Raw genomic sequence first — 21,698 nt, 5'->3', positions numbered from 1 at the left:
AGGAAAACATACCTCCATATTGTTGCATTTATTCATTTAATTACTTTAGCATCTGAGCGTGCCAAAAAAAGAAGACATTCACTATAATGAAGTTTTTTGGCACACTATTAGAATACACAAAAAAAAATGTCCAAACTGCCTATCGTTTTGGGTCATGGGGTCCGGAGCCTATCCTGGAAGCAATGGCCATGAGTCAGGGAACAACCAGCCCATCGCAGGGCACATTCACACACCATTCACTCACACATGCACTCCTACGGGCAATTTAGTAACTCCAGTTAGCCTCAGCATGTCTTTGGACTGTGGGGGGAAACCGGAGTACCCGGTGGAAACCTCACGACGACATGGGGAGAACATGCAAACTCCGTACACATGTAATCCAGGTGGAGACTTGAACCCGGGTCCCAGAGGTGTGAGGTAACAGTGCTAACCACTGCACCACCATGCCACCCCCACACTAAAAATGTATAATTTACATTTGTTTAAGATTTTCTAATGAAATCGCGCGGCCAGGTTTACCCTCTGGATTATCCAGGGTTAGCATGACTGCAGAAAGTCATGATGGGAGAGAACACATGGTGGGAACCACATGGAAATGTTCTCTTCAGATTGAAATATCAACCACTACACAATTACTCTAAAGTTAACTCCTGGAAGGAAAGCACACTGCCATAAACTACATTTAAGATGGTCTGCTTTAGATTTTTTTAAATCCATTTTCCGTATTTTTAGCCATTTATACTACTGGAGAATTAATTGGAGTTGTTCAGGTTAAGTACCTGGCATACTCACAGATGATAATTCATAGCTAATAACATAATGATCTTATAGCTAATAACATATAGCCAACATCCATCCATCCATCCTTCATACCTGCTAATCCATACAGAGGGACAGGGCAGAGGATCTCCCTGATGGGATGCCAATCCATCACAAGACACATCATCACACATATCAATTTAGAGACATCCATGCAACTAACCGGAGTACCCAGAGTTATCCTACTGAATATGATCCATATAGGGCAGAAATATTAAATTGTAGAGCATTATGTCAATGCTATTAACATTAAAATAGTTCTAGTTCTTCCTGTTCCATATGTTCTTTATAACTGGCAAAATTGACTGGCCCATTTATAAATGTTCCTTTGTCTTTCAATACCTCATAGTTCTCAAATTCTGATGAAATTAAAGAACACAAAGGTTTCAAGCAAAAACTTGCATCACAAGGAGAACATTTAAACCTTAACCTCATTGGAGGAACAGAGGCAGGACAGCCCCAGGGAGACTAATTGAATCATCCAACAAAGCAAAATGCCAGCTGGCATTATGAGGAGAAGAAGGTGTCCAGATAGCTTAGCATTTTGCACTAATGAGGATCGGGCTGTGCGAGAATCACTGAAGAGGAATGGCAAGAATTCATCGTCAACCAAAGGGTATGACTGAGAGCTCATAGTTAATGAGGGGCTTCTGTAAGCTTGTTCCATTATCAATAGACACATTCCCACACAAGTAAAATACAATAGGTCACAGGAAGAGGTGACCAGTTAACAAAGAAAGTTACCATCATCACGGAGATAAAGCAGATGTACCAATGACATGGAGAGGTTCACACCCCCCATAAAAACAATATTTGACTTTAGGGTTGATTATAAATTCATCAGTATTACAATTCACATGGAATAGTCAACAAAAAGATTTTAAAAGCTGCTGTTTCCCCACAAGGAGCTCCTGCTCCCTTAATCGAGCAGTATTGGGGGAATTAGTCTATCTTTAGGGAAGTTCTTTAAAAATATCTTGTATTATTTTAGCCAGATTGATTTTTGTGTCTGGTTGATTCCATGGTGTAGCTGCAGCGGTGACTGTACGCATAGAAAGTAAGGAACATCACACATCACAGAACAGCCCTGGCATGACGGTACCTATCTCCTGTGCTCCATGCAGATGTAGTGAAGCAGCCCTCTTTTGTTGATGAGCAGAGCCCAAGGGCTGTAACTGTGTAGTTGTGTAACTGTGAGTCACAAGGCTCTTCTTTTGAGGCACTAAGGCATCATATAACACTGAAAACCATGAAGTAAAAAGCAACATCCAGAGAAAAGAGGATGCGATGCGTAACTCATGCCAGGCAGAAGCTGGAGTCAGACATAAAACATGAAGACAACAAACAGAGATTAAAAACCTACAATATGCACTGAATGTGACCTTCACCAGACTTATAACCTATGCTGGACTGTTTTGTGCTGGGGTACAATCAATTGTTGTGCATGTGAACTGTTTTGAACATAAACAAATAGTATATACCCATTGTTTCTGGGATAGGCTCCGGACCCCCCCGCCGCGACCCAGTAGGATAAGCGGTTTGGAAAATGGATGGATGGATGGACAAATAGTATATACAGTAATAGTTAAGCAAAGAAATACAGGAAAGGCATGATTAGCATTGTGTTGTGATTGGGTGAAACACCACAACCCAGTTCCATATAAGCAAAATATGGAGACAGACAGACAGACAGACAGACAGACAGACAGACAGACAGACAGATAGATAGATAGATAGATAGATAGATAGATAGATAGATAGATAGATAGATAGATAGATAGATAGATAAGTCCAAGTTACCCTTCCTTATATGTCGTTTTGGACAAAAGCGTCTGCTGAATAAAAGTCTGTAAGTGTAGGTATATATAGATTAGATTTATTTTATGACTTACCCTTATGGACTTTTATACTTCCCGCATGTTTTAATTGCAGAAAGCATTGCCTCTGAACAATCGGTATTACTCACTTCAGTCGTCATTATATAATTGCGTTCTGGCACGTACTGAAGTGACTAAATCCTTGTTTCATTTTGATCATTTGAAAGCTAAAATATATTGAAGTCTTTCTCATTCTACTCAGCATGTAATGCCAACGTCACTTTCCCCCTGGATTCGCTCAGTAAGCAGAAGCCAGAAGTTTATTTTGAAATAATATTATTAATGGACACCCCCATCCCCACACACCCTCACGCACGCACTCGCTTGATCACTCACCCAAAACAGATTCAACCAGTCTTAGCTTGTCAGAGGCGGGGATTTGGGAACTTCTCAAAGATAATACATTCACTTGACAAGTGAAGTCCGGCAGTTTAATAAATAAACAATCGATAAAAAGAGAAGATGGTGTCCATCAGAATATCGTCATTTTTTCTTAACGTGTCATCGACGCTTCTAGCTTTTGGTTGTTTGCTGATCACACTTTTTTCGTTTTTGCTGATTGTTCAGCTCGTAAATCAAAAGAAACCCCGAGGTTTCCCTCCTGGACCCACACCTTTGCTGTAGTCGGTAACATTTTGTCTTTCACTTCGGAACCACACGTCTATATGAAGAAACAGAGTGACATCTACGGAAAGGTATAAATGTTTCTGTGCTATGTATGTTCTATTTCTATCTGAAGGAAGACGCTTTTCTATCCTCCATCCCTCGATCACCGCTTTCTTAAATGTGTAAAAGAAGATGTGCGTTGGCAATGCTATACATATAATATGCTACTATAACAATTAATATTCCAAAGTATGTCATTAATACTGGGGGAGCAATTTAAATTGGACGCAATTTAATGTGATAAAACGGACAAATTACCCAAAGAAATTGAGAACATCCAACTTTAACTTACACTGGACTCGATTCTCTAAAACAATTTTATTTATAAGAAAGATCACCTGCCGTTGGATGCGTGTAATTAATATTAAATATAGTAAGTGTCATGACCCGGCTCGTCGGCTCCTCGTGTGTGCCACGCCCCCTGATTACCCGCGTGTGCGTCCCTGATTGTCTCCAGCCTTGTCTGATTACTTTGCTTAGTCTTGTCCTGTTTTAAGTCCTGGTCTTGCCTGTTACCCTTGTCCGTCATTGTGGATGTTTGCTAGTCCCTGTCCGATGTTCCCTAGTCCCCGTTACTCCAATAAAACCCCGTTATTCCCCGTACCTGGTTTCCCTTGCCTGTTTCCCGCACGATCGCCGTCTCCAGTATTTCCGGATCGTCCCTTGCCTGTTTCCCGCACGATCGCCGTCTCCAGTATTTCCGGATCGTGACAGAATGACGGACCCAAAGAAGAAGCAGAGAGGAAGGAAGAGGCTCCCTCAAGAGCCGATCTCTCTCGGCGCCTGTTCGCTCTCCAGGCTTTGGCTTCCGGCGGAGGACGAGAGGGAGGTACCTGCCCTACCTCCAGCCCGGGGGCCGACCACACGCGTCCCCGATCCTGCGTGGAAGTACTGGCTCTCAAGTGAGGACGAGGACGAGGAGCCCTTCCACTACCCGGAGCCAGAAGCCTTTTTTCCACCGTCCGTTTTTACGGACATCGCGCCGCCTCCCGCAACCGCCAGGCGCCTGCGAGGGAGACGGAGGAGAACGGCGATCGCCCGTACGGAGGACCTCCCTCCGTCATTGCCGGCGGACCCCGCTCCCGTGCGGCCGCCATTGCCGGCGGACACCGCTCCCGTGCGGCCTCCATTGCCGGCGGACACCGCTCCCGTGCGGCCTCCATTGCCGGCGGACACCGCTCCCGTGCGGCCGCCATTGCCGGCGGACCCCGTTCCCGTGCGGCCGCCGCCGCCTGCGCAGCCGTCTTCGCTGCCGCCTCCACCCATGATCCTCGCTGACAGGTACTTCACCCTCCAGGGACTGTATTGGAGGGTGATGGGAGAACCGGCCCCACAGGGCCCTCCGGAGGGGGAAAAGCTCGCAGTGCAACTGGGGCAGGATTTCGCCTCTTTCACTCCAGAATCCCCGTATTCGGATCTGGAGAGGATGGCTGAAGACCTCCGGAGGCTGATCAAGCTCCGGAGAGCTCCGGAAGCGCCCCCTCTGCAGCCACCTGCAGCTCCAGGGCAGGCGCCCCCACTGCAGCAGCCTGCAGCTCCAGGGCAGGCGCCCCCACTGCCTCCAGTTCCTGACCGCGCTCCAGTTCCTGACCGCGCTCCAGTTCCTGACCGCGCTCCAGTTCCTGACCGCGCTCCAGTTCCTGACCGTGCTCCAGTTCCTGCAGAGGCACCCCCTCTGCAGCCGCCTGCTGCAGCTCCCGGGCAGGCGCCCCCACTGCAGCCACCTGCTGCAGCTCCAGGGCAGGTGCCCCCACTGCAGCCACCTGCAGCTCCAGGGCAGGCGCCCCCTCTGCAGCCGCCTGCTGCAGCTCCCGGGCCGGCGCCTCCACTGCAGCCACCTCCAGTTCCTGACCGCGCTCCAGTTCCTGACCGCGCTCCAGTTCCTGACCGCGCTCCAGTTCCTGCAGAGGCACCCCCTCTGCAGCCGCCTGCTGCAGCTCCCGGGCAGGCGCCCCCACTGCAGCCACCTGCTGCAGCTCCAGGGCAGGTGCCCCCACTGCAGCCACCTGCAGCTCCAGGGCAGGCGCCCCCTCTGCAGCCGCCTGCTGCAGCTCCCGGGCCGGCGCCCCCACTGCAGCCACCTCCAGTTCCTGACCGCGCTCCAGTTCCTGACCGCGCTCCAGTTCCTGACCGCGCTCCAGTTCCTGACCGCGCTCCAGTTCCTGACCGCGCTCCAGTTCCCGGGCAGGCGCCCCCCCCGCGGCCTGACCGTGTTCCTGTCCCGGCGCCCCGGCGACCTGACCGTGTTCCTGTCCCGGCGCCCCGGCGGCATGCAGCAGCTCCAGAGGCGCCCCCTCCGCCTGCAGCAGCTCCAGAGGCGCCCCCTCCGCCTGCAGCAGCTCCAGAGGCGCCCCCTCCGCCTGCAGCAGCTCCAGAGGCGCCCCCTCCGCCTGCAGCAGCTCCAGAGGCGCCCCCTCCGCCTGCAGCAGCTCCAGAGGCGCCCCCTCCGCCTGCAGCAGCTCCAGAGGCGCCCCCTCCGCCTGCAGCAGCTCCAGAGGCGCCCCCTCCGCCTGCAGCAGCTCCAGAGGCGCCCCCTCCGCCTGCAGCAGCTCCAGAGGCGCCCCCTCCGCCTGCAGCAGCTCCAGAGGCGCCCCCTCCGCCTGCAGCAGCTCCAGAGGCGCCCCCTCCGCCTGCAGCAGCTCCAGAGGCGCCCCCTCCGCCTGCAGCAGCTCCAGAGGCGCCCCCTCCGCCTGCAGCAGCTCCAGTCCCTGTCCTAGTCCCCGAGGTGGTCCTGGACAACTCCATCTTGGCTCCTCCCTCTTCGGAGGTGGAGGAGCTGGAATGGGACCCCTCGGGGACAGAACTCGTAACCCCTTGTCCCTCGCCCCGGCGAGATCGACCCCGAACTAGGGTCGGCTTGTCTGTGTCCCGCAGGGGAAGGGGACACAGACGCAGGGCTGGGGTCCCGCCCGCCCTGCCCCCTGGCTCGCCCTCCCTCGCCTGCGCTGGGGTCCGGTTGGCGCCTGCGGGTCCTGGCCCTCCGCGTCGGCTGTCGCCTGCAGGTCCCTCTCCGGTGCCTCGTCGCCCTGCCTCGCTCCCCTCTCTGGGTCCTGGTCGGTCGCCTGGGGGTTCCCCGACGGCGGCTCCTCGGTCGCCTGCGGGGCCCTTACCTCCGGCCCTTTCCCGGACGTCGCCGCCTGCTGCGGCTCCCCCCTCCTCCGGGCCTTCGCCCTGGCCCCTTCCTACTCCCTCGTCCCCTTCCCCGGTGCTCCCTCCTGCTCCCTCCCTGGCCCCTCCGCGGGTCCCTCGCCCTGTCTCCTCGGCCCCTCCGGGGTCCCCTCCGGCTCCGGCCTCCCGGCCGCCTGCGGCCCCTCCGGCTGCCTCCCGTCGCCCGCTGGGGCTCCCTCGGGCTCCCCTTGGTACCCCCTCCTTCTCGCCCTATGCCTCTGCCTTCGTACCTCATGTCTTTGCCCCGTCTGCTTTTGTTCCTCGCCCGTCTGTTCCGCCCTTTCCTGCTCCTCGTTTCCCGATGTTCCCTCCTTGCACTCCCGCTCCTAGTGTCCCGCCTGTCCCTCCTATCTCTCCCTTCCTGGTCTGTCTCTCCGCTTTCCCGGTCCTGTGTCGAGTCGTGTCTTACGTTCTGTCTCTCGCTATGTTTTGTGCCTCTGTCCTGTTTCCGGTCTCTCGTTAGTTTTGTTCTTTTCTCGGTCCCGGTTCCTGTGTCCCGTTCGTCGCCTCCTCCCTGGCGCGCCCGGTGAAGCGCGCCTTTGGGGGGGGGTTCTGTCATGACCCGGCTCGTCGGCTCCTCGTGTGTGCCACGCCCCCTGATTACCCGCGTGTGCGTCCCTGATTGTCTCCAGCCTTGTCTGATTACTTTGCTTAGTCTTGTCCTGTTTTAAGTCCTGGTCTTGCCTGTTACCCTTGTCCGTCATTGTGGATGTTTGCTAGTCCCTGTCCGATGTTCCCTAGTCCCCGTTACTCCAATAAAACCCCGTTATTCCCCGTACCTGGTTTCCCTTGCCTGTTTCCCGCACGATCGCCGTCTCCAGTATTTCCGGATCGTGACAGTAAGTTAATAATAATAATTATTATAAAAAAAAATCAAAACTGTAATTGTTCGTTAATCGCGTGTATTGCTTTATGTTTTGCCTTATTTCATATCTTCAGTCTTGATTTAGGCGGAATATCAGTCGTAGTAGTGAACGGCTACAATGCCATCATGTCTTTTGCACCAAAGCGACGTGTTCGCGGAGCTGCCATCTCTGCCGTTGTTCGGGACAATGACGAACATGGGAGGTACTGGATGCTTCCGCTTTTCCAGTAATTTAGTGGTACCATTTCGGATGAACAAACAGCCGTATCAAATTAAGTAACAACAATGTAATTCAAAGTAAACATTCAATGAATGCAGCTGTTTAAAAGTTACGCTCAAGAATTGATTTTGACAACTTATGAATGACATTTAGATTTAAACATACAATGTAGGTTCTGGCTCTTCCGATTTTGTTTTGCTGCGATTGAAAACAGGTAGGGCAATTACAGCGTTGTGGATGTGACATCTGGACTCATAGACTCAAACAAATCAAGAGCATAGACAAGCTTATTAGGCTATCGATGAGTAAATCTGCATATCTTATTCATGTAACCTCTTGGGCTGAATATAGACGTATCCTATATTCATTTACATATTAAAAATGTTAAATATAAAGGGATGTAACATTTTAAGTTATAGATGTAACGTTTATTTTATGAAACAACTGAAATACCAATTAAGAAAAAACTGAACAATGAAACGAGAATTCCCCCTATTAGGGCCGTCAGGGGAGTCCGGGTCAGTTCTCCTCATTCCCTAGGTCTAGGGGAATCCAAAAATGCCCTATAACCTTTAAATAATCTGCTGCTATAATATTTCAATAATACATATTTGTGAAAACTTTATATAATTCGGAATTCACATAAATAGTTATTTTTTATCTTCCTAATTTTCCTTGACATAATGATCGAAAAATTTTACTTTCCCTCCCTACAATGAAATAGTTTGGTCTGCTCTTTCGGTGCTGATCAAACAAGCTCTGGGTCTTTCCCAATGCAATGCCTTACAATGCAGAAAAAGTAGCAGCAATGAGCAGCAGCAACCAGCACCCCCCCCCCCCCCCCAAAAAAAAAAAAAAAAAGATTCATAATTCATTGCAGCTCCACACAACATAGCCTAATCAATAACTTTCAGAAAGCACAGTCATCAGTCATCACAAGCCTATAAAGTACAGTAAAATTTTCAGTGTGTGAAAAAGTATAGATTGGTAAGAAACGTGTAAAACATTCCTATTAAATTTATACATATTCTGTTATCTCATTATAACTGAGGAATAATTTAGTATTAAAATAGTAATTTTTATAACTTATATAGTGGTATATGACAATTAAAATAGCTTTTTGTTAAAACCTAGCAAGAACCATGTGACTTCTTCAGTTCTGCTTCACACAGGGTTATTTTCATAGTGGTATGTTGTTTTCAATAATATCTTATCATTTTTTATCAGTTTTTCATGTTATTAAGTGTGCCCAGGTTTGAATACTAGCTAGTGCAAGCAAACGTGAGTGCACCTGTTTTCACATCTAAACCCATCAGCACCCTCACACGGTGAACACTTGACTCTACTAGGAAATGAACAGCATAAAGAAAAATACCGCGGGGATTTCTATGGCACCTCGGCATGATGAATCATTTGTTGACATTTTTATTACTGCTTGAAAATATCTTGGTCACAGGGGATGAGTGAATATGTTGTCCTGGTAGAGATTACCCCTTTTTTGCGATGATGTGTATGATCAATGGTCTGTCCATTTCACCCATACACCGAGGAGACATTTGGTAAAACTACCCTACGAAATGACATGGTGGAAGTTTAGCAAAGTTATTTAATATTTAAAAATGTGAAATAATTCACATCTTGTAGGGTCCATAACATCACATATGTACTGCTGTGTTCAAAATAATAGCAGCCCGACATCATTAACCTGATCAACCACTATTTTTGGTAGAAATTATATTTTTGCATGACAAATATTTTACTAGTAGGTGTAGTCGAGTTATGTAAAAGCAATAGACCCAACAGTCAGGACATGCATGCTGCTGATCCTGTGTAATTGATTCAGTAATTGAATGGGGCATGTTCACAATAATAGCACTGTGGAATTTAATTAGTGAGCTCATTCATTCTGTGAAAAAGCAGTCAATTATGGCCCTTATTTAAGGAAGGAAGGCAGCAAATGTACATGTTGGTTATAGCGCATGTCTCTCTGAAAATCTGAGTAAAATGGATCGTTCTGGACATTGTTCAGAAGAACAGTGTACTTTGATTAAAAGGTTGATTGCAGAGGGGAAAACATAGATTAGAAAGAAGTTCAGAAAATGATAGGCTGCTCAGCAGTTGCGGAACAACTGCACACAAGGCCCTGGGGCAAAACATCTATCGGGCCCCCCCTCCGCCCCCACATTTTGACATCAGTGATGCAGTGAAGATAGTATATTTCTTGACGCCAACCCTCCCCATTAATCGGCCAGAAGCCCCAGCAAAGTCCCATCATTGAGAAAAAGACATGCTGAAGAGGTTACAATTTGCCAAAGAACACATTGACTGGAATATAGAGAAATGGCACAACATTTTGTGGACTGATTTGGGTCTAGGGGCCACAGACGTCCCCCAAACACTGAATTCAAGTCACAGTACACTGTGGAGACAGTGAAGCATGGTGGCGCAAGCATCATGATATGGGGATGTATCTCGCACTACGGTGTCAGGCCTATTTATCGCATACAAGAGATCATGGATCAGTTTGAATACCTCAAACTACTTGAAGAGGACATGTGCCTTATGCCAAAGAGGAAATGCTCTTGAAATGGAAGTTTCAACCAGACAACAAGCCCAAACACACCGGTAAACGAGTAGCATCTTGGTTCCAGACCAACAAGTTTGACGTTATGGAGTGGAGTGGAATGCAGAAGAATTGTGGAATGTAGTCCAATCATCGTGGGCTGGAATACCTGTCCACAGGTGCCAGCCCTGCACATCCGGTGCCACGGATGTGCAGCATTTCTCAGAAACAGTGGTTCCACAGCTAAATATTATTACAGCGATTCAAAGAAAAGCAAAATCTTTTACATGTTCCTGTGTCTTACCCAGCATTTTTCAGTTTATAAAGGGAATGTTTGTAAAGAAGAATACTGCTTTTTTGAACAGCCTAATATTCCATTTTCTTCACTTTCTGTAAAGGAACAACACAAATTTGATACATTTTTCTTTGTTTTGATTTGGAATAGAATGTGCAGTGTTCTCAATGCATTTTTTTTGCGACAAAAAAAGCTATTATAAGGATTTTTAGCTATATTCAATTTTCTGAACACACTGCTATTATTCTGAACACAGCTGTACAGTTATTAAAAGTAATAAAATGACACAATTTGTCACAACTAACAATTATATGTTTGCTTTGTACAGAAAGCTTGGACATTGTTGAATACTATTAATTTGTGAAACGCTGCTCTTAACACAAAGTGAGCGTATGTATTGCTCTTTCATTCCCGTGCCATTCTGGAAGATTCCAAATGATAACATTTTGTAAAAAGTCCCTGTATGCCTTTCTTGAAACAAAACAATAGGGCTAGTTAAAAATTATTAGAGTTAACTGTAAGGTTACTGTAAATCTGGGTTGCCCCGGACGCAATTTTTAGTTTTACAGGGTGGTTAGGGAAAACTCATTAATATTCATAAGAGAAGTGCTACCTGATTGGTCAGTGAAAGTTATTAAACCTTATTAATATTCTGATTCCCGATTTGTCCACTTTTTCATTTCACCAAATTTGGTAACCCTAATTATGGACACACCACTTACATAGTGCAGCGCCGGCGAGATTGCCCCACTTAGTGGGGCTTTTTGCATTTCCCAGCATGCTTGTGAGGAGTGTAAATAACCCCTGTGTGTATTTGCTGTTATAAATACTTGAGCTGTGTCTCCAGTGTATGTAAGTGTGTTTACCTGTGTGTGACCCAATCTGTGCCAATTACGCATGTGTTTCTATGCCCTTTGTAATCAGTTACCCTGTGTACCTTACAGTCCAGCTTCAGACCTCCCTGTATTTCCAAGCAATGTTGTCTGAGTTATCGTTGTTGTTTGTATGCGGTACTTTTAAAGCCTGTTATTAAAGAACATTTTTTATTTAAACCTGTCGTGTCTCCCTCCTTTGTGCCGCCACTATTCCTGGGTCTGCTAGTTGCTACAATATCAAACAAAAATGGTTCAGTTTTCTGTAAAATTCAGTTAGAGCAGTTACATTGTCACGATCACGGCAGAAGCGAGCGGCGATCGTGCGGGTAAGCGGGTAAGGAACAGGCAAACAGGTCCAAATCGGGGGAAAACGGGGGTTTAATTGGGAAAAACGGAGCGAGTAAAGCGGGACGGGACACAGGCATTGACAACATCAATGACGGACAGGGCAAACAGGTAAGACCAGGACTTAAATAAGACATGACTAATCAAAATAAGCAGACACAGATGGAGACGATCAGGGAAGAACACGTGGGTAATCAGAGGGCGTGGCACACACGAGGAGCGGACGAGCCGGGCATGACATACATACAGTCAAATACAGCTTTTAAATATTTCCATCCCTGTGCTCATAACTTTACTTTTCCATGGCAAGGCTGACCCTTGCATGGAATTACCTAAGAAAATTGTATGCCTCCCCACCCTAAAACTTGTACCTTTAAGGTTTTCAGCCTGATCGTTCTGCTCTTTATCTTGTGCTTATCTTGTGTTTATCTTGTGCCTTCTTAACCGGCTGGAGATGGATCGAGCATCGCAAACTCACCATCAACTGCTTTCACAGCTTCAGCAGTGGCTGTAAGTCATTTGAGATCTCGGAGAAGTGTTTATTCTTTACGTATGCCATCGACAAGCAGAAGGGGAAGCCCTTAAGCCCCAAACAGCTGTTGACAAGCACTGTGTCCAACATCATGATCTCATACTTTTTGGGGAGCGCTTTACCTACAACGACCATAAGTTCTTGCAGATGATCAAGATCTTCAGTGAGAGTGTAGAGCTGGCAGCAAGTAGTTGGGCCTTCCTCTACAATGCTTTTCCCTGGCTCGAGCTCCTTCCCTTTGGCAAGCACAGGAAGCTCTTCCATAATGCAGCCCAGTTGTATGACTTCCTTCTCAGGATTACTTCTCTCAGGGCAGAACAAACCATTCCCCCCATCACTATACTGATGCCTATTCTGATGAGATGAACCAAGCTGCTGATGACCCCGGGGCCTCATACTCCCAAGAGAACCTTATCTTTTCTGTGAGTGAGCTCATCATTGCTGGCACAGAGACCACCACAAATGCTCTTCGCTGGGCCATGCTCTGCATGGCACTCTACCCCAGCATCCAAGGTTAGCACCAAGGAAGAAGAATCAATCAGTACATTTCCTCATATCATCTGGCATGTCTTACAGTAGAATTGCTGGCATGCCAGATGTTCAATCAGACTGAGTTTTAGAAAAGTAAAAGAAAAATAGAAAAAAACATTAAATATATGGTACCAATACTTAATATTGGTATTAATATTCATTATTTAAAAAATAATTTAACAACATTATAATGGCAAGTAAAAGAATTGAGTTAATGTATTGCATTATGAAGGTATCTATAGTGCATTAAAGATGAAAGCTTCATAAAGCATTCATAATGCATAATAAACATGGGTATAATCTGTTGTGTATTTTTATAAACATTTATAGCCATATTTGCTTTATGAATGCAATTTATGAATGACTTATTTTGAATGTGTTCGTAGATTCTTATGGACATGGCATTCATGTTACCAGAAACATTTTGCACAAAAGTGATATGAGAGGAACTCAGATTGGATCGGGCCTGACTGGAGGGTCTGCCCTTGACAGAAAGAGTGCAGAGGGATATTTACATGGTGGTGGGGAGCAGCAGGCCACCATGCCTGGAAGACAAGCCTCAGGTGCCATATGTCGAGGCAGTGCTGCACAAGGTCCCTGGGCATCTGCCTTGGCACGTCAGAGGACGCACTGGTCAGGGGATACTCCATCCCCTGTGGCACCGCTGTCATAACCAACCTCTACTTGGTTCACTTTGAGGAGGCCTCAAAGGACATACAGGAACCCGGAGGCTTTCTTTCCAGAGAGGTTCCTGGACAGCAAGGCAACTTTGTCCAGAGGGAGGCCTTCCTGCCTTTCTCAATTGGCAAGCTGACCTCATACAGAATTACTTCTTACCAGAAAGGAAGTCATATAAAACTGCAAATGCTGCCATTCAGTCACCTTTTATTACATAATACTAATGTAACCCCTCAGGGTTAATCAGTCCATTAGCAAGGAGGTCGAATTAATTTATTGTATTTTCAGTTAGGGAGATATACCCTAAAACAGTCGCCTTCATCCTTTTTTACAGTTAGAGCTGCTTTTACAAAAGAAATACTGGTGAGCTACCAAATTGCAACAATATATCTTGTGGTTGTAAGCTGTGTCATAATCAACTACAAACGTCACTGAGATAAACCTGTTGATCATGACTGACTGGTTGGTGACCACTGCCCTAAAGGCGGTTTAAGGCCCGAATTAATTTTATAACATCATCTGTCCCTTAATGACTATATGAGCTTTTACTAAACAGATTGCACAAAGCATACATTTTTATATGCACTTATTTCAGTGTCAGCTATTATGTCCGATCTAGATCAATAGCACTGAGATGTCCTCATTTTTGTGATTTGTATACAGGTAGAAGACGCTGTCTTGGTGAGCGGCTGGCCAGGGTGGAGATGTTCCTCTTCTTCACCATGATTCTGCAGAGATTTCACCTTCATTTTCCCCAGGGTTCTCTTCCCAGCCTCTCTCCCATGCTTGGGATGACTTTACAGCCTCAGCCGTATGACATCTGTGCATTCAGGAGGCACCAATAAAGAAAGGATGACTGCATTATGAAACACCACTTTCACAAGACTTGATTAAGAACTCCTTAGCCAACATATCTGACAATATACTGCAGATGATTAAACAAGAGACAATCATCCGATAGGTCTGTACAACCCTGAACTGTTGGTGAAGAAAATATATAGTGCAAAGGTCAGACATGCAGTTGCATTTGTTAAGAAGAAAGTTTTAATCATCAGGGAAATGTACAGTATTTTTGCATTTTTAATAGCCTAAAAGGGCCAGCTCAGTGGGTACACCCTAAGGTTGGAGGGTTGAATCATCACGTCACTCTGTATGTCTGGAGTTTGCATGTTGAATTCGTGTTGTGCAGGTGTCCTCCGACAGTCCAAAGCATATCTTTAAGCCATTTGATGTCCCTACATTGAATGTACTGTGTCAATAATTGTGTGTATATGCACTGTCATCCCAGCCAGGGTGTACCTCAATTTAGTTTTGTCAAAGTTCAATAGTGGTTTGCTCATCCATCCACTTTCCAGTGCATATCTGGGTCCAGGTTGCAGGGGCAGCAGTCTGAGCAGATACAGCCAGACCTCCCTTTCCCCAGCCATCTCGTCCAGCTCCTCCAGGGGGATACCCAGGAGCTCCCAGGGCAGCCAAGAGTTGTATTCTCTCCAGTATATCTCGGGCCAGTTGGACATGCCTGGAGACCCTCCCCAGGGAGGGGTCCAGGAGCCATCATAAAGAGATGCCCAAACCACCTCAGCTGGCTCCTTTTGATATGGAGGAGCAGCGGCTCTACTTTGAGCACCTCCCAGATATCCAAGCTCCTCACCCTATCTCTAAGGCTGAGCCCAAACACCCCGCGAAAGAAGCTCATTTCCATCACTTGTATGACAACATTTCTTACTCATTTTGACAATCTATGCCTTTTCGCTATTTCTTTTAAAAGCTCCATCGATATTTTGCTGAAATATTGGCAAATTCACTCTTAATTTTCTCACAGAAACCTACACAAACCTACTAAAGTAGAAACCAAAATAAAGCTTGAATAAAGGTTTTTATGGAGATTCATAGCAAATTCATAGCAGCTGCAGACAGACCCCACAAAGGCTCAGGATGTCCTATAACACAACTCAATCAACTGGAACGGGCAGACGAGGAATCAGGATCAAAGGATTTATTTGGAATTACTACAAATGCAGGACACAGGAACATGTAACATCAAAACATCAATGACAGACCTGGGGTTACAGACTCTGATGTGACTTAAATACATTGGAGGAATCAAACTGACAGGAAACAGCAGGTCACAATCGGGGCTGCACACGTGGTTAATAAGGGGGTGTGGCATACAGGAGGATTGTACAGGCAGGTCATGACAATTTTACTCCTATTTCCCAATATATTAGACAAAATAAGAGAAAATAAGACATATTAGACGTTACAAATATCACATTAGTGTTATTGTACATTAAATTACGAAGAGCAAAGATGCTTCCGATGCATTTCGATGAATCATTTTCGCTGAATATACAAAAAAATCATGATAGAGTGAAGCCTCGAAAGTCGAAACTCGAAGTGGTGAGGGTCGACTGTACTTCACCCACTATTACATATAAAAAGTCAATATATACATCTTTAATCTAGAATAGGGGTGGGCAATATTATCCACAAAGGGCCAGTGTATTCGGGTTTTCACTGCAACTAATAATTGCAATAATAATTAGTAATTAGATAAAAAATTAGAGGACTGATTGGCTGACGAGTCCTCATACTTGGGATTGAAAAGCTGACCTCAAGATCATCCCAAAAACCTGCAAACACACCAGCCCTTTGCAAATAAGACAGCCCACCCCGGATCAAGAAAGTAAATCTATAATAGAGTTTATGTTTTATGTTTATGTGTTTGTATATAATTCCATTGAGTTATTTTAACTGAAAGGAATTGTCATTCCAATTCAAATTCCTATTCAACACCCTGCTGAGTGTGACCAATTCAGATTCCAATTCACAAATGGAATAGGGCACAATTCATAAATGCTAAGCAGCCCTGGTACATATAAACCTGCTATGTATTTAGCCACATCCTTTAAAGTGGGAAGATGAATCATCCCTTGCTACCAGCAGTAGTGAGTAGGGTTCTACTAATCTGCTAACTGCCAATCAGCAAAGCAAACTTTTTCATTAGCAAATTAGCATTTCCGTTAACTTTGAAAACTCTTACTGGATCAATTAGCTTCCACTAAAATTAGTTCTGTTAATTGTAAATCTGCGTTCGCAGGTAAAGCTTAATGGTCTAAAATATTTCTAAATCCTAAAATCACACATATTTGTTCTGGTCTGTTGGTGAGCATTTGTGCAGCAGTCTATCTGGCATGCTGTGGTCTGACTAGATATAAACTTGTCATATGTAAGGTAGTTTGGGCTAAATTTAAGTGGAAAGAAGTCCATTTAAACTGGGGTACCCTGAACTAAATGTAGCGCTGGGTCCTGTATCACAAACCTGGATTTCTTGCTTAGTCACATAACTTGTCGGATTTCAGGTACCCTAGTTTAAATTAGATGGCACTGGGCTGGTGGAGGATAAACTGGAAAGAAAAACACACTAGAATTCTGCCCTCAGTCGCACTGTGCAGCTTCTGACAGCTCTGTATCTATGCTACCTGTAGGTTTCTGCAGACCATTGGTGATGCATATGACCTCCGTAAGGCCACTGTGTGTAAATCTGTGCATGCAGTAACCAGATGGCTCTTATCATGCATGAAACTAAATACATTTTTACAGCAAGAGGGGATGCCTTGCAATTGGTTTTCATGTCACTGCAGTCATACCTGGCATTGTAAGTGCAGTGGATGGAACTATCAACCCTATTCATACTTCCAGCCTCTTGATCCCTATCTGCACCTGTTGAAAGTTTTTGAAACTAGGCCTAAATGTCCAGGTGATATGCAACACTGTGGCTAGGAGGACACATAATGCTGTTATCTGGTCCAGCCTCAGAGTGTATCAGATGGCCTTCTGAATATTTTCAGCACGTTTTAACAATACCATGATAATTATTATTACTGTGATAGTTTTGGTCATTATAATCACAATATGAAATTTTCATATGGTTTTACCTCTAGTGTTATAGCCATAGCTGGTAATTGCATTTCATGTATAATTTGTATGCAATGTCTAAGAAACTGATATTTATTTATTTTTGTATACTTAGGGGTGAATATTTAATTCTTAGATATTGTTATAGTAATTCAGTTAACATTTACGTTTAAGTTAAGACCCCTATATTGATCATTTTGGTATGACCCTTTTTTGTACGTAAAAGGGGCCCAAGTCATATGCGGTATTGATTTGTTTAAGAAAAAAGAAGCAAGTGAGATGGAAAGAAGGAATTTGCGTGTGGAGCAAAACAGTTTCTTGACCGTGTTAATATAACCTGTGAGTCCTTTTTTTGGTTTAAGAAGATATTGTAAACTGGACTTCATTTACATTTATAGATAAAGAAATTTTGTTGCATTTTACGGCTTTGCATGCATCCATTTTTTTGCTCAAACGCTTTTCAGAATGGCGCAGGTACTGGATCTGTCGCTATAACATCTAGTTCCAACCAAATTTCAAAATAAGTAAATTGGTAGGTTGTTAGACGAAGCCATCAATCAGTATCACTTACAAATAAATCTTCAGGAGTCATGACTGTTGTTCTGTCCACTCTATTTTCAACTTTGGGCTTCCTGTCAGGGCTCAGAAAATACAAGTCTCTGGCCAGACCTTCCTCTTCTTCCTTTGGTTTTCGCAGGTTGGAAAACAATATTTTGTGTACTACCACCACCTTCTGAAAAGGGTTGCAGATCTGGATAGCCTCTACCCAAACTGTATGCTTGTTGTTCAGTTAAGAGAAGCTGTCAATCAATGGACAAGGAGGTCCATGTGGGTGTATTCAAGTTGAATGTGATCAATCATACAGTTGTGTTCAAAATTATTCAACCCCCACTGAAATTGAGTGTTTTGGCCAGTTTGACATTGATTTTGATCATTTTAGTCATCTATTTTTCAATGAAATCAAAGAGGCACTTGTAAGTCAGACAAATATAACATAACATTTATAATGAAATAACCACAAATGTCTTTTCTGTGCTCACATCATTATCAGTTTTATTCAACCCCCAAGTGACATTCATTCTTAGTACTTAGTACAACATCCTTTTCCAGTTATAACAGTTTTTAAACGTGAAGCATAGCTTGACACAAGTGTCTTGCAGCGATCTACGGGTATCTTATCCCATTCTTCATGGGCAAAAGCCTCCAGTTCAGTCACATTCTTAGGCTTGTGCGCTGCAACTGCTTTCTTTAAGTCCCACCAGAGGTTCTCAATCGGATTTAAGTCTGGTGACTGCGATGGCCACTCCAAAATGTTCCAGCCTTCATTCTGCAACCATGCTCTAGTGGACTTGGAGGTATGCTTGGGATCATTGTCCTGTTGAAAGGTCCAACGTCTCCCAAGCCTCAGATTTGTGACGGACTACATCACATTTTCTTCCAATATCTCCTGGTACTGAAGGGAATTCATGGTACCTTGCACACGCTGAAGTTTCCCTGTACCTGCAGAAGCAAAACAGCCCCAAAGCATGATTGACCCCCTGCCATGCGTCACAGTAGGCAAGGTGTTCTTTTCTTCATAGGCCTTGTTCTTCCTCCTCCAAACATCCATGGGCCCAAACAGTTCTAATTTTGTGTCATCAGTCCACAGAACACTATCCCAAAACTTTTGTGGTTTGTCCACATGACTTTTGGCATACTGCAGTCGACTCTTCTTATTCTTTGGAGACAGTAAAGGGGTGCGCCTGGGAGTTCTGGCATGGAGGCCTTCATTACGCAGTGTGCGCCTTATTGTCTGAGCTGAAACTTCAGTACCCGCATCTGACAAATCTTTTTTCAGTTCCTCAGCAGTCACACGGGGACTTTTCTCCACTTTGCGCTTCAGGTAGCGCACAGCAGTCGAAGTCAGCATCTTCTTTCTGCCACGACCAGGTAGCGTTTCAACAGTGCCCTTTGCCTTGAATTTGCGAATGATGCTTCCTATGGTGTCTCTTGGAATGTTTAACATCTTTGCAATCTTCTTATAGCCATTGCCCTTCCTGTGAAGAGAAATCACCTCTTCTATTGTCTTCCTGGACCATTCTCTTGACTTCACCATGTTTGTAAACACACCAGTAAATGTCTAGAAAGAGCTGAGTATCACAGTCATTTTAAATCTGCCTAATTGGTGCTTATTATGCTTGATTGCTGCTCGTTGACATCCACAGGTGTTTTCAATACCTGATCGAAAACACTTGAATGAACCTCTGTTCTTGAGAGTGGTAGTCTTTAAGGGGTTGAATAATTGTGTCAATGAAGAAATCACAAAAAAACATTTAATACTGTTTTACAAAAACAATTGATGTCATTTTAGTTGCATTTGGTTCTTTAAAAAGTCCTTGTAAGATTTCATTCTGAACACAATTACAAATGTACACTGAATTCCTTAAAACCCTTTACAGCATTGGGGCTTGAATAATTTTGAACACAACTGTAGAACAGGGCTAATATGATAACATTTTTCAGTGTTTGTAAGAACTCTGGGTGCTGAATTTTGTACCAGCTAAAGTTTATGTAAGGATCCAGATGGGCAGCCAGAAAGGAGGGCATTACAGTAATCCAGTCTGGAAGTTATAAAGGCATGTATTAGTTTTTCCACATCATGAAAGGAGAGTTCTAGATTGAAACATAAATCTGTATCAACCAGAACATCAAGATCTCTGACCACTGGGTTGGGTAGGAAGACCACTGAGGTTGAGGTTGTCAAACTTATTTCGAGCAGCTTTGGGACCAATTAACAGTAGTATGTTTTTTTCTGTGTTTAATATAAGGAAATTATTTGTGATCCATCACTGGATGTTTAGTAGACAGTCTTCTAACCAAGAGAGTCGTTGTGCATCAACTGGCTTAACAGATATATATATATATAACTGTGTATCATCAGTATAACAATGAAATTACACCCAAAATTCGAGTGTAGTGATATGGAGAGTCTGTAACCATAACTGTGCAGAAGCATACAAAAAGAACGATTATGCTCTCTAACAAATAACTAAGAGAGAAAAAATACTATCAAGTCCAGAAACATGATAACTAAGCCATATCAGCACAACTAAGACCTTAATGTGACATTTACGATATCCAAGCTAGCAAACTAACTGCAACTTACTCCCTAAACTCTGGCAAAATCTGCAGGATGATGGAAGCGAAGGTGGGAGAACAGGCCGGTGGTATTACCCCCCTTCGCACTTACTGTTGGTCAGCACTTCCTGCAGACTGGGGTCACTAACAATCCATCTTTTTTTCCAAAATTGGAAAAAAACACCCACATTGTCCAGATAACTCACTTCGGGTGCAGGTAGAGTTTCTTGTTCTTCTGCGTGGCAGAAAGCCATATACACATGGTGTGGTTGTAACTAATAGCCAACTGGTTACTGCATCTTCCTCTGTGTTTTTTGCTTTATGGAGGGTGGCAACCTGCATTTAGGAGCAATATTAGCACCTACTAAGATGGAGTGACAGGATGTTCAGACTGTGCCTCTGCTTCCATATGTAGACTTTTTCTTCATTATAATCTAATTGGACTTTTTTAAATATATTCAGTTTCTGTTGTTTAAGCTCTTTCTGTAATTTATCCAAACCTTCTTTCAGTTCTTTTTCAAAAGGAAGCATTTAATCTTGAAATTTTATAAATATCTCTTCTCCAAGTGTACTTCTCTATTTCTCTCTGAATCTCACATTAGCTTCTTCAATGAAAAGCAGCATTAGGTCTAAAGAGCACTTATTCAAGATGGCTTCCCAATTATTTTTGAACTCCACATCTCCCAAACCAAAGGAAGAACAAACATAAGCTGAAGACAAGATTAGCTGAACATGGATATTTTATAAGTACTGGTCACCCTCAACTAGTGTTGTAGTCAAGACCGCCTAAACAAAGACCAAGACATTGCCGAGACAAGAGGGTATCAGGACCAAGACACTGCCGAGACTTGGGGGTACCGATACTAAGACCAAGACCAAGACCAAAAACAGACTAGGGCTAGAATCAACATCACATTACTCAGATCAACTGTTGAGGAAAAAGGCATTACTGTAAAGTGTCATTAGTCATTAAATCAAATTAATGTTATCATTCCAATTATATTGTCCATATGTCTCTCATTTAAAATTTCCCAAATTAAAAGCTACTCAGCATCCTGATTTGAATGTGGAACTTTTCTCCAACCCTTAAACTGAGAGTGACTCAGCCAACGTGGTGTATAGATACAGCGGTATTAATTTTATTTCAAGTAAAAAGAAAGTGAATATGTTTTGTATGTGCGTTTTTGTCACATTGAAAAGGTTTAATACATATTTTTCAATTTCAGATA

At 44.4% G+C, this 21,698-nt stretch overlaps 1 pseudogene; it reads left to right on the top strand.

Moving 5' to 3' along the window:
* The first annotated feature begins 3,096 nt into the window (after positions 1-3,096).
* On the top strand, positions 3,097-15,646 carry LOC125751686 (vitamin D 25-hydroxylase-like; annotated as a pseudogene).
* The last annotated feature ends 6,052 nt before the right edge of the window (positions 15,647-21,698 follow it).

The sequence above is a fragment of the Brienomyrus brachyistius genome, chromosome 11 (genome assembly GCF_023856365.1).
Source record: "Brienomyrus brachyistius isolate T26 chromosome 11, BBRACH_0.4, whole genome shotgun sequence".
In the NCBI taxonomy this organism is placed as follows: Eukaryota; Metazoa; Chordata; class Actinopteri; order Osteoglossiformes; family Mormyridae; genus Brienomyrus; species Brienomyrus brachyistius.
Note: the sequence above shows the minus strand (reverse complement) of the source record. Positions and strands in the feature narration are given on the sequence as shown.